The 12356-nt window shown below is 40.0% G+C and overlaps 1 long non-coding RNA gene across 1 annotated transcript; it reads right to left on the bottom strand.

The window, feature by feature from the left end:
• Positions 1-5456: 5456 nt before the first annotated feature.
• On the bottom strand, positions 5457-10839 carry LOC138961572 (uncharacterized). Its single transcript, XR_011454228.1, has 2 exons — positions 9780-10839; positions 5457-8464 (listed from the first exon to the last, which is right to left on the bottom strand). It is a non-coding gene; the product is annotated as an uncharacterized lncRNA (long non-coding RNA).
• Between the last annotated feature and the right edge of the window lie 1517 nt (positions 10840-12356).

Raw genomic sequence — 12356 nt, 5'->3', positions numbered from 1 at the left:
GAATATCCTTTAAAGAATTTATTTTTTAAACATATCATAAAAAAATACAGAAAATCCACTGGCATCTCTATCCCCCAGGGTCAAAGGCAGGAAGCAAATAGGCCCTAAGCCAAAGAGGGGTCCAGAGCTATAGGACCCAGGCCATTAGTTCGCTGTGATTCTCCGTATCGTTAGTTCTCTTTTTTCAGTGGAAGCCTAAACGATCAGTGTAAACCACTACAGAACCGCCCAGGCCGCTTTTACATGTGATAGGATTACACGTGATGGCACCTCGCTTTACCCAGTTGGAAAGCAACCCGAATTTCTATTGGTTCCTTAGAGGGCTATACAATACAATACAATACAATACAATACAATACAATACAATACAATACAATACAATAACTTTATTAATCTCTAAAAGATAAATTGCATTGCTGAGCTTTTGTGTCCGTAATAAAACATACATAAAACATTCAAAAATAAACATTTGTTCTTTGTCATTCATACATTCTTGTGTTCTTATACATTTCTTCATTCATACATCAATATTCTATCATAATTATGTACATACATTTATTCTCTTTTAACAGTCTGTCTTCAAACGCATCTCAGAGAGGGAGGCTAGAGATTTGTGTTGTGCCATAGGTAAAATCATGTGCTTAGCTATGAAGTAATGTTATCACATGTTATTTAAGGAAAATGAGTAAATATATGTACCAAGCGTATAACATCAGCAAAACTGAGAAAATACAGCACATTGGTTATCACATAAGAAAGTATATTAAAAATAAAGCAACATGCATTCACCATCAACAATGCACAAACGAAAGTCAGCACCTTGCCGGTTATAAATAGTATCCTTAGCCCAAAAAAAAAAGGTCTGTTTACGGTAACATAGGCCCAAAAAATAAGGTCGGTAGGTCGGGATTTATTTATTTTTTTTTTTTTCCAAAAAACCATATTTTTACGTTATTTTGCCAAAAAAAACAAGATTTTTTTTTCCCAAATGCCAAAAAAAAGTCTAGGGTCGCACGAAAAAACTAGGGTCGGTCGGGTTACCGTAAACAGACCTATTTTTTTTGTTGGCCTTATTCTTATTGTTCTTCTTGGGCACAGTGCAAAACCAACAGCCTGTTGCCTGGTCGTCTCCTATCAATCAATCAATCAATGAGGCTTATATCGCGCATATTCCGTGGGTACAGTTCTAGGCGCTCTGCAGTGATGCCGTGTGAGATGAAATTTTATACGGCCAGTAGATTGCAGCCATGTCGGCGCATATTTACCTTTCACGGCCTTATTCCAAGTCACACGGGTATGGTAGACAATTATTAACTGTGCCTAAGAAATTTTGCCAGGAAAGACCCTTTTGTCAATCGTGGGATCTTTAACGTGCACATCCAATGTAGTATACACGGGGGGTGGTTCGGACACCGAAGAGAGTCTGCACACAAAGTTGACTCTGTGAAATAAATTTCCGCCGAACCTGGGATCGAACTCGCGCTGACAGCGGCCAACTGAATACAAATCCAGCGCGCTACCAACTGAGCTATATCCCCTGAGCTATATCATTGAAACTTAAGTGAAAATACTGTCTTTGTTACACTTAGGATGAAAGGTTTGTGTTGGAACGTTTGTAGATCAACAAACCTTCTGCAAAAACATCATTTTAGAGGGTGTCACATGACCTTCAATGAGATGCGAGAAAACCACCAGGAAGTGCATTCGGGAAATTCCCTATCTACAGGAAGTGCACCCTCAGGAAATAAACACACCCTAGATCGAACTAGACCCCTTTAAACATTCTCAGGCTTCTGCATAAGTTTGCCCTAGATGCACACATGTTCTTAAAAAATATAACCGATTCAATTATTGCCGAACTCTTAGAACACATTCTAGACTTACTCCTACACAGAGTGCTGATTGAATTTTGCAGATTGACATAGGGGACAGCTACGACATTTATTCAGCAGAAACATATCCGACTATGTTTTTGGATTGTGTCAAGCACATCATGTAAGACGTTTACTTTTTATCAATATGTTTACAAACTGCAATCATATATTTTCGCCCTACGATGGACATTCTGTCATTTCTCGTGTACAACATCTCTTTCAAATGTGTATATACATATTTATGTGTATTTTCATTTTCATTTTCATTACTTTATTGTCCCATCGCTGGGAAATTCGGGTCGCTTCCTCCCAGTGGAAAGCTAGCAGCAACGGAGTCGCGCTACCCAGGTGTCTGCGTGTTTAGGTGTACTCAGCCATCTGCACCTATGGCAGAATGACCAAGGTCTTTTACGTGCCATTGTGATGACACGGGGGTGGGACATGGCTTCCGTCTCTGGGTCTGCACATAAAGTTGACCCGTGTCCGTCCCGGCCCGAATTCGATCCTGCGACCTTCCGATCACAAGTCCAGTGCTCTACCAACTGAGCTACCGTATGTGTATGTGTATGTGTTCTTGCAATGTGTGTTTTCAATGCCAAAATAGCATAAGTACACAATAAATACAAAATGACATTAACTCTATGTGTGAGTTGGAATTAAGGCCTTATTCCTCCAACAGGGACAACATATCCCAATATTTACAGAAAGCAGCGCCGCTGTAGATGTTTTTATTCGTGTCCAAATCAGTCGAAGGATGATCTTTTCCCGTGTAAAGGCTAGGACAGATCTGTGGTGGTTAGAGAAGATGATTCCCACGACAGGGAAAGTCTCTTTAAAATATAATCTTTCTCGTATTTAAATGCCTGTCAAACGTTTATTATATCTTCACGTTTCTCTCTCCAGAGGATCTTCTATTTCACCAAGAAGCCCGCTGACTCTTTTTCCTCCAAGTTAGCTCCAGAACATCTCTTAAAAAGTGGCATCCCCTTTTCCCCCCGGGGACCAAGACAAGAAGCAAATAGGCCATTACTGGCGAAGCGAGCTCTCGAGTTAGAACACATGTCGTTTGTTCACCATCCTTCCCTCCAGAGCTGGAAGACTTCTCGTTTGTTGTCGTTCTTTTAACGGGATCGAACGTGGCTCTCGTCTCTCTGCTTCATGCAACGACATTCTGCGGCTTCCCTCGCGGCAAAATGGTGTGAAATTGTTAAGATAATTTGTTTGCCCAGGCCATATCAGTTTTGTGGCGCATGCAGAGAATTTTGTATTGATTTTATCACATTTTCCAGCACGTTTCTGTGGTTAGAATTGAGTTCGCGAACTTTTGAGGACCGAGAATTATGTGTCAAATTGTCTACTTATGGTTCTGATTTGCAGAGTAGTTTGCTGCTCATGATTGAAGCAAGAGGTGTTTTTTTTTACATGAGAATTTTTCAAGTTTTAATTATACTTTTATTTGCTTGGTGAAATACTTTTCTGAGTGTAAAAGTGAGTTTCTAATGCCTCTCCGTTAACTGCATACTCTGCTAGCTTTTGAAACAAAATGATGTAATCAATTCATAGATTATTTGAACTGTTTATTCTGTCTTTCTTTTCATCTTTTTTTTTCTTATTGACTTTATTCTTCGTATTCTTATGGGGACTGTCAAACCATGTTCCTCTTGAATTTGTGTAGCCATTTTTCATCACAAGAGACCGGGTAATTTAAAACATAACGTAATTAAAATGGTAAACAGGAGTTCAATTCTCTCAGTTTTAATATTTCCATCATTGCAGTTTCAACCTCAGCCAGTCTTTCGGACGTGGCAAAACGCTTCGCGTAGTTCACAGAAGAAATCTCTCGTCCAATCACCACGCTTAGCACGTGCATGTGTCAGCGACTGCACGAGCCACGAACTGCTTTCGTCGCCCGAACACGTCTTCTGGGAATGAATTAGCAAGGGGAGAGCAAACTTGGCGGGAGAGATGGTAATCAGACATGAGCTTTTTGACGGCGTCTGTCTTTACCAGAGCGTTCAGGGTGCCATGGAGGTCCCTCGTGACCCCCCCCCTCCCCCCTTGAAGTTCGTATTCACCATGTCCTGGTGGGTCGCATTCATAGACCATTTATCCTGGACCGCCAACTAGCTCTCTCTCCGCTCTTTCTCTCTATTACGAGGTAGCGGCCTCTCGCATTATTTTAGGAACCTACGCTTACATTGCCTTTCAGAAATTAGGGGGATGTCATATCCGGTGTCGATTGTAAACATGGACGAAGTTGCCGAGGTAAGTTCTGAAAATGCTGGAATAAACTCAGCTAAAGTGCATTATGGAACATGTTTTTCGATGAGTTTTGTTAAGTTTAGTTTGGAGTTTTGGAAAATCCAGTTCATTGTCACCTCCCATTGTCACAAATAACTGGAGCGTGCTTTCTTTTCACTGTCTTCGAATCGCTGGCCTTTCAAACCGGACGCTAAGCGCCCCTGAAAGTCGAGCGTCGTAACCTCGAAGGGTCACGTGACGAGTTGGCGGTCCAGGCTATTTGGTCTATGGTCGCATTCCAGATCGCTCGTCCCGTTTCGCCGCCATAATCGTAATTCTGCCGTTACACTTTCATCTTTGATGTTACGGCCAACACGAATGACAGGCTGTCTTCTTATGACAACCGTATTTCAGATGTTTCTGGAAACACCTCCGCGAGGAGGGGTTTTGGGCCCAGTGCAGCAGAAATAAAGAGGGAACATTTTCTCGGCTCGCGCGGCAGCAAGCACTATGTCTCTGGACTGGATAGGAAAACAAAAAAAAACCCACCTACGAAAACTTGGGTTGGGACGTGAGGATTGGGGGAGAAGAGTGCGGAGGGTGAGGGGAGGGGAAGGGTTTTAAATGGTTCAAACTGCAAAGTGGAATATGGTACAGTAAGGTACCAAACTGAGAGTCTTATGAGGTTACGCTCGTGGAAATTCTGTTTGATATTCTCCCTGGGAAAAAAGCGAGCTGCAATACAATACAGCCCTATACAGTTCAGAGACATCCCAGCCAGCAAAATTTTGCGCAGCGAATGCGTGTCGCAGTCGCCAAACTCTGCGTAACAACTGCACTGGACGCATGCGTAACGCGCGCGATTTTGCAAAGCGAAATACATGCGTGACACACTCGTTTTCCCTCAGATTACGCAGACCATACGCACCTCCAGCGCACGCTTATTTGACACCAAGACAAATTCGCACTCTCCACGCAGACGTCACGATTGCTTTACGCATTCTCACGCTATTAACGCGCTCTCCACGCAGACGACACGATTGCTTTACGCATTTAACGCGCTCTTGACGCAGATGTCCTGATCATCTTACGCACTCTCCACGCAGATGTCACGAATTATTGACGCATTCTCAGGCATTACGCGCTTTTTACGCTCTCTTCACGCAGATGTCACAATTGCTGTACGCATTCTCACGCATTTGACGCACTCTCCACGCAGATGTCACAATTGCTTTACGCATTCTCACGCATTTGACGCACTCTCCACGCAGATGTCACGATTGACCTACACAATTTTACGCAGACCACACAACCGCTTTACGCACTCACAAACAAATAATGGGCAGTGCACAACATTGTATTGATCCAGAAAGACAAAGGTCAAGCGTGCAGGTTCGATAACAGAGATGATCATAATTATGTACAAGTTCTAAAACAACAAGAAGAGCAAACGCTCGATCGAGTCACTTTCGCAGTTCTGAATATTATATGAGGCATCAGATGGACAGGAAGAAATTGCTATTCACAACACAATGAGTCACGTTCACATAAAATTTGAGCCCGGTCACTTTTATAGTTTCCGAGAAAAGCCCAACGTTAAGTTGTGTGTTGCCGAACAGAAAAGGCTAGTTATCTCCCTTGTTTTTCTGATAACGTTCGTAAAAGGCTACAGATGTAAATACTTTGATGTAAAGAATAATCCTACAAAGTTTCAATCACATCCGATGAACTTTGTCAAAGATATAAAATGTCTAATTTTTCCTTTGACGCTGACCTGTGACCTTGAAAAAGGTCAAAGGTCAACGAAACCATCGTTAAAGTGTAGAGGTCATTGGAGGTCACGACTAAACAAAATATGAGCCCGATCGCTTTGATAGTTTCCGAGAAAAGTCCAACGTTAAGGTGGTGTCTACGGACGGCCGGCCGGACGGCCGGCCGGACGGCCGGCCGGACAGACTAACACTGACCGATTACATAGAGTCACTTTTTCTCAAGTGACTCAAAAATGCAGTCAAATAAATTGATTAAAACAAAGGAGAGATTTGAATCTCGCTTATTGCCATTGTGACTTCCAGGTTTTAATTTCACTGCATTTTGACATACCAGCAGCACGGAAACAAAAATGATCAAAATACTATTCAAAGCAGAATTCAAATTGGCAGAACAAAGAATAAATAGAACAAAACCCTGATAGTCATCATCGATACGCCGTAGTACATGCAGTGAAGAATCCAGTATAACTTATAAGAGAGAATTTTGATGTACACTCGTCACTATATCACATTGATGTAAACAAATAAATAAATAATTGGCACAGCCTAGGCATAGGCAGCAGTGAGTTGTATCAACATGTTTGAATACAGAACAGCAACAAAAAGAGAAAAAAAGTTCTACAAGCCAGCTAATAGTTGAACTTCAGATTACTAATGATATCACAAACAAACACTTAGTTAATGCCCATTCTCCAGGGATCGAAATCCAGTCAATGTACACCAAACTAGGATAACACATACATTTAGAATCTATCACGACTGCATAAAACATTGGTATGCAATTCACAAAGCAAGGAACTTGAAACATGAACATTGACATTAAACATACATATGTGCCCCACACACATTTCGGACAAGGCAGCTGAACGAAATTCAGATGTGGATGGAGCACAAAATAATTAGATGGGGCGGCGTGAAAGCATACTGGGACAAGGAACAAGCAAGAGAAAGAGGATAAGAAGATAAAAGGAAGAACAAACCGAAGAATAAGAAAGAAAAAAACAAAATAAGAGAAGGAGAGAGAAAAAAAAAGGGAAAAAAAAAAAGGAAAAAAAAGGGAGACAATCATATGAATGTGTACCATTTAAATAAAAGAAATTAACAAAATTACTTTTAAAAAGGAGACATTTCAGGTTTTGATTTGAAGTGTGTTAACATATTCACATATATATACCAGTAACTTTGCATGGAAAAAAAAAGTTCACAATGATTTGAAGCAAATTCAAATGCCAGAGAAAAAACAGAACAAAACCCTGATGTCATCATTGATAATCAGTGGTACGTTCAGTGAAGAAAAAACAATTGACACAACCTAGACATGGGCAGCAGTGAGTTATCAAGTTTCACTACACAAAAGTAACAACTACAATAATGAAACAAAAGGTAAAATGCCAGCTAATAGTCAAAATTCAGAACAATGATATCAAAAAGAAACACTTATTCAATGCCCCTTCTCCACTGATATGTATAAGCACACCAACATGACATAAACTCATAAATTTAAAAAAACTTATCAGACTGCGTAAAACATAGGTTTGCCATCTCAAAATGGATGTAAAACACGCAGCTTACTCACAAAATGATAGACAAGTCTCCAGCGGCCAGCTGCTCAGCAAACAAAATAAGGTGGCGAGGATCAATATAATTGAAATGCATTTTTTTTGCTGTTTCGGAGAGAACTTTGCTTCATTTACCTTACACTGCCTGCATTCAAGGGCTAAATTTTTATCAGGTGCACCAAGACTTACATCTATAGAAATCCAATCATAACGGTTTTAACAGCAAAAAAAAAAAAGTATATTTCTAGTCTCGCTTCTAAATTCTCAACTCAACTCCAAAAAATAATAAAGAACAAAAACCCGCATCATGCATTGTCTCCTTCAAGCTGCCTAGGTTGTTTGCGTTCGACTCCCATAAATGACAAGGAATTGTTAAAACCTTTTCTTTCTATTTGTTCACTTTTTGTTTTCTTCTTTTCTGAACTTTTTATACTTGTATTTTATTCATTTTAATTTAGCCTGAAGGTTTGAGTCGTGTATTAAAAATCGAATATAGTGTGTAAGTGCCCTTGAACAGCTTTTCCAGAATCATGTATTCTATATTTTTAGTATGGGATACCCACAAGAAAAGTTCAAATGCATCCATGCGTCTCCACTGATAGTAATGGTAGTTGAGCACTTCCAGTTTAGTCTTCTGACACAACCTAAAAGGGTACATCATGTCTGAACATCATCTGTAGAAGAGTGTGAAGTTTAAAGCTTAGCTTAAATAATGTCCAACAAAACCCCAGACTCTTCTGTACATTACCCATCAGCCACACAGACCTGAACTGTGAAATACAATTACTCACTAGCAATTTCTCAGGCGAGTCAAATCTTACATTCATCAAATTTTTGCAACTAGCATTGTAAATAAGCCTACAGAGATTACAAAGTTCAATTACTGCAAACCAAATCATGAAGGCTCTTCCATGGCCTGTTTTCTCTTTCTTTTATCACAGGCTTCCAAAAACCAGTCTTGAACGGCCGTCTTCAAGGTCTTGACCTGTGGCACCCGTACAGCTTCACGGAACAGCCTCTGCATGACAAAACAAAAAATAACATGAACTTAGATCATCAAACAACTATCACTGATTTGAGAAAAGTCTCAAGTTTATTTCCTGACGCCTGTAAACTTGCTAAAAATCATACAGACACACAAACTTGCATACACACCATACGCTTTTACAACACACCAACTATACTTGAGTTAGGAAATTACAACACATTGTAATCCTTGTAGAAGAGAAGTAAAAAAAAATACCTACCCTAATATTTGTTTTAACCCTTTCGCTGCCAATCAAAACTTGGGTATGTGCATTCCTGACTGCCAGGGAATATTGGAGTTTGGGGTGTAATAATTCACAAAAAAATCTAGCTTCAAACTGGCAGTAGGTAGGTAAGTAAAACCTATGTTGTTTTTAAAGGAAATTGAACCAAGAATCTGTTTTTAGTGTCTAATCATGGAAATGATAATTAGTTTGGCTTATAATGATGTTTAAATATGAACTTTTGAAAAATCAGCCCGGCGCATCTTCCGGTGCCTGTGGATCAAACACAGGTGGCTGTTTTGCTCGCTCCAAGAAAGGATTATAATCACTGTCATCTACCTGTTTCCAACGAATTGTCCGAAAGAAGATCTCCCCCTTCCCCTGTCAGTATCCATAATCATTTGCACCGCCTGTAGCGTCAGTCCGGCTTTGTTTTTCCCTACTAGGGCCCGGTCGACAGTCACCGTTAGCCATTTTGACGAGTCGAGATTTCTCTCCCATACCCTGTCGACAAGGCCGAAAATAGCCTTCAAACGCAAAACCGCGTCACCATTTATGTTTATTCATGAGAATGAGGTATCCTACCAAGCCATTGGCTGCTATTTGTGTGTCAGCAGTGATGTAGCATTTCTGGAAAATCCCGGAACGGAGAAGATGGGTTTACCCGTCCTAAGGTGCTGCGGCTGCACAAGCGCATGACTGGTATACCCGTCATAAGGCATTCAAGTGGTTAAAGTTACCTTTACTATGACTTTTTCTTTGGGGGCCTTCGGAAATTCATAATACATGTACTGTGACGTGCAGACGCATATGTGACGACATCATACCGTTTGCTAACATCCTTATTTCGTATGTAGTCGAAAATCCATGACACTGACAAATGAGCTCAGGAACTTGGCTTCTAGCAATTTAATGTTAAGCGTAAAAGCTTTGACAACTATCATTCACATGTGAAACATGGCAAATTGGAGATTCCAAAGAACAAAATTTGAGACAGAAATAACTTGTTGTTTTGTAGACATGGATTTTATCTTCTTCCTAAAAGGACCAGGATGATTTTACAAATTATGAAAAACAACTCACTGTCGATGGCTTTTAGTCGCAGCGTACACCATGGTCTCTTTCCCTGCCCTCCCCCAGAGCCCCCTGTCAGCAACCGTGTAGCCTATGGAACACCTTCGTCATCACAGCATCAGTAGTCGTCTTTAGTTCATGTCCACCAACCACACCGAGCTCATGGTCATGGATCTGAAACAAACAAAACAAGCCAACTGAATTCCAAAAATCAAATAGTCAGACAGCTCTTCTTCACATACAAACAATTCAATCTGGAAGCATCATACTGTCACCTGGAACAAAAAATCAATAATCGCACTTGCTTTAAAAAAAAAAGTTTTCAGAAGAGCAAATGGTGATTGAGTGTAGCATTGTCATAAAATGTAATCACACACCTCGGGTGACCTGCATCAATCATTCAATACTATCTCACAAATCTTCATTTGGAAAGCACAAACATAGTTAGAAGAGAGCGTCAACCGTGATACTATTCAGTGTGGACAATTTTTTTCTGACCCATAATCCGATGCCTACACAAAGTGAGAATCAGAACTCACAAGAAGGCACTGTTGCATGTTTGTGATTATTTGCTTGAGTGTAGCACTTGCAATTTTGAACTTGAGGAAACAGCGTAGCAATTTCTGTTACATCCCTGAAAACCTAGCAGATGGCAGCTCTGGCCACAGAGCAATATTTGCATTATTTCTCACAGATGCAATGATCACAGAAAACAAAGTGGTGCATGCATTTTCCGCACCCCACATGAGAAAAAGAGGCCCATCATTGTGCGTACCCATAAGCATAGTTTTATCATCAAAATGTGTTGGTTAAATTCACAAATGTGACCAATACGCATAAACCTTGCATGAATTCCCAGGATAATGGGAAACTGGTCATGACTGAGAACTGATGAACAGTTAAGATACACCCGTGAACCGTGATGACATCTGGCATCCTCCAAAAAGCACACACTCAAGGTAACATTTAAAGCCTAAAGAGCGTCTAACAATAACATGTCACTCTCACAAGATCTTGCTACAGTTATCTGGGGAAAATAGCACAGGCATGACTGGTCTGCTTCAACAATAGCATTCAAAGCCACCTACCAGTGATCACTCCTTCGACAGATCCATCATGTGCCTTCAACATCTTCCACACTCAACAGTAAAAAGATGACTCCATCGAACAGTAGCACAGGCTCTGGCTCCACCATGATTCTTTGGCGACCAATTACTAAATTAGTCGCATCAGGTCCATCTGCTCCTGTAGAACCTTCTCCAGCAGCAAGAACTGATGTTTATCTTGCCGCTCTGCTCTGCTCGTAGTCTTGTGTCCGCTGAATGGAAGAAAAGAAGAACAAAAAGTCATTTACATGAAGCAATACATATTTTAGACAATCTGTCGGCCTGAAAAGAAACCATCAGCACTAAAAAACAATCTATTCTGAGCAAATGTTCAAAGTAAACGTGACATCTCTATATTTTTGAATTCAGGAGAAGATGAGGAATATATATATTGCAATCAATTTTTAAAGGGGCATACAGAGTGGCATTTGATGGGGTAAAAAGATGTAGGGACTCAGCAGTTGGAGATGAAAATTTTTGTGTGTATTTACTTCAAGCAGATTGTTTTTTTGTTTTTTTTTAGACAGAAGAACAAACACACACTAAAAATCCTTGTTTAAAGTTGAACTGACCTTAACTTTTCCTCCAAACACTAGAACTTTTTGTATTCATTCAAAAATATTCATCAAAAAGGTTAAATTTTAAATTCAATTTTGCAGACTTTGGATGAAAAGTTACTCTTCTCTGGCATCCCGTGGACACAGTTCACACTTTCTCATCAATGAGATGCCTGTGTTAATTAAAAACAAACATCAATAAAACTATTAAAATAAAATAAAAATTTAAATATAAAAATAAAATCGACCAACCGCCCCCACCCGATTTTTTTTCCCTTTGCTGGAAACAATACATTTGTTTGAACACTAAAACAGTAAAAGAGATCAGCTGAATTTGTTTGACACATCTGGTTATAACTAAAAGAATAAAACACAAAATAAGCCAAAGTCACAGAACAAAAAGACGCTGTCAGTGTCACTATCAATGACTCTGAATGAGACACTCATTGCTATCGAGCCATACCTGTTCATCTTCACCTTGCCGGGACGGAACGACAGTCTGCGTTACTGGCATCGGTGGCGGTGTTAAGGTCACTGTCCATCTCAGCTTTCTTCACCTTCAGTTCAAACAAGCAGTGAGCACCGTCATACTCAAGTCAAAGCTTTCTGAAAAAATAAATACTTGGAAGTTAAATAGGATCACATTGATTCCCAAACCTAACAGTAACAGTAACACGCAAACATCAAAACTGGAATATTAATTATTAAATATAAGCATCTCAATTTCACTAAATTAGTATATTTATTTTCTCTGTGATGTATTTTTTATTTTTATTTCAAAAAAATCTGTTTTTCAACTTTATCACTGCACACGCTGACACAGCCTCTGCCTGCCTCTCTAGTCTATGCATGCCTCGGGAACAAGGGTAATTTTTCTCTTTTCCGAGACTCAGACACAGAATATTCCACTATGACTATGAGTC

The sequence above is a fragment of the Littorina saxatilis genome, linkage group LG3 (genome assembly GCF_037325665.1).
Source record: "Littorina saxatilis isolate snail1 linkage group LG3, US_GU_Lsax_2.0, whole genome shotgun sequence".
Classification (NCBI taxonomy): domain Eukaryota; kingdom Metazoa; phylum Mollusca; class Gastropoda; order Littorinimorpha; family Littorinidae; genus Littorina; species Littorina saxatilis.
Note: the sequence above shows the minus strand (reverse complement) of the source record. Positions and strands in the feature narration are given on the sequence as shown.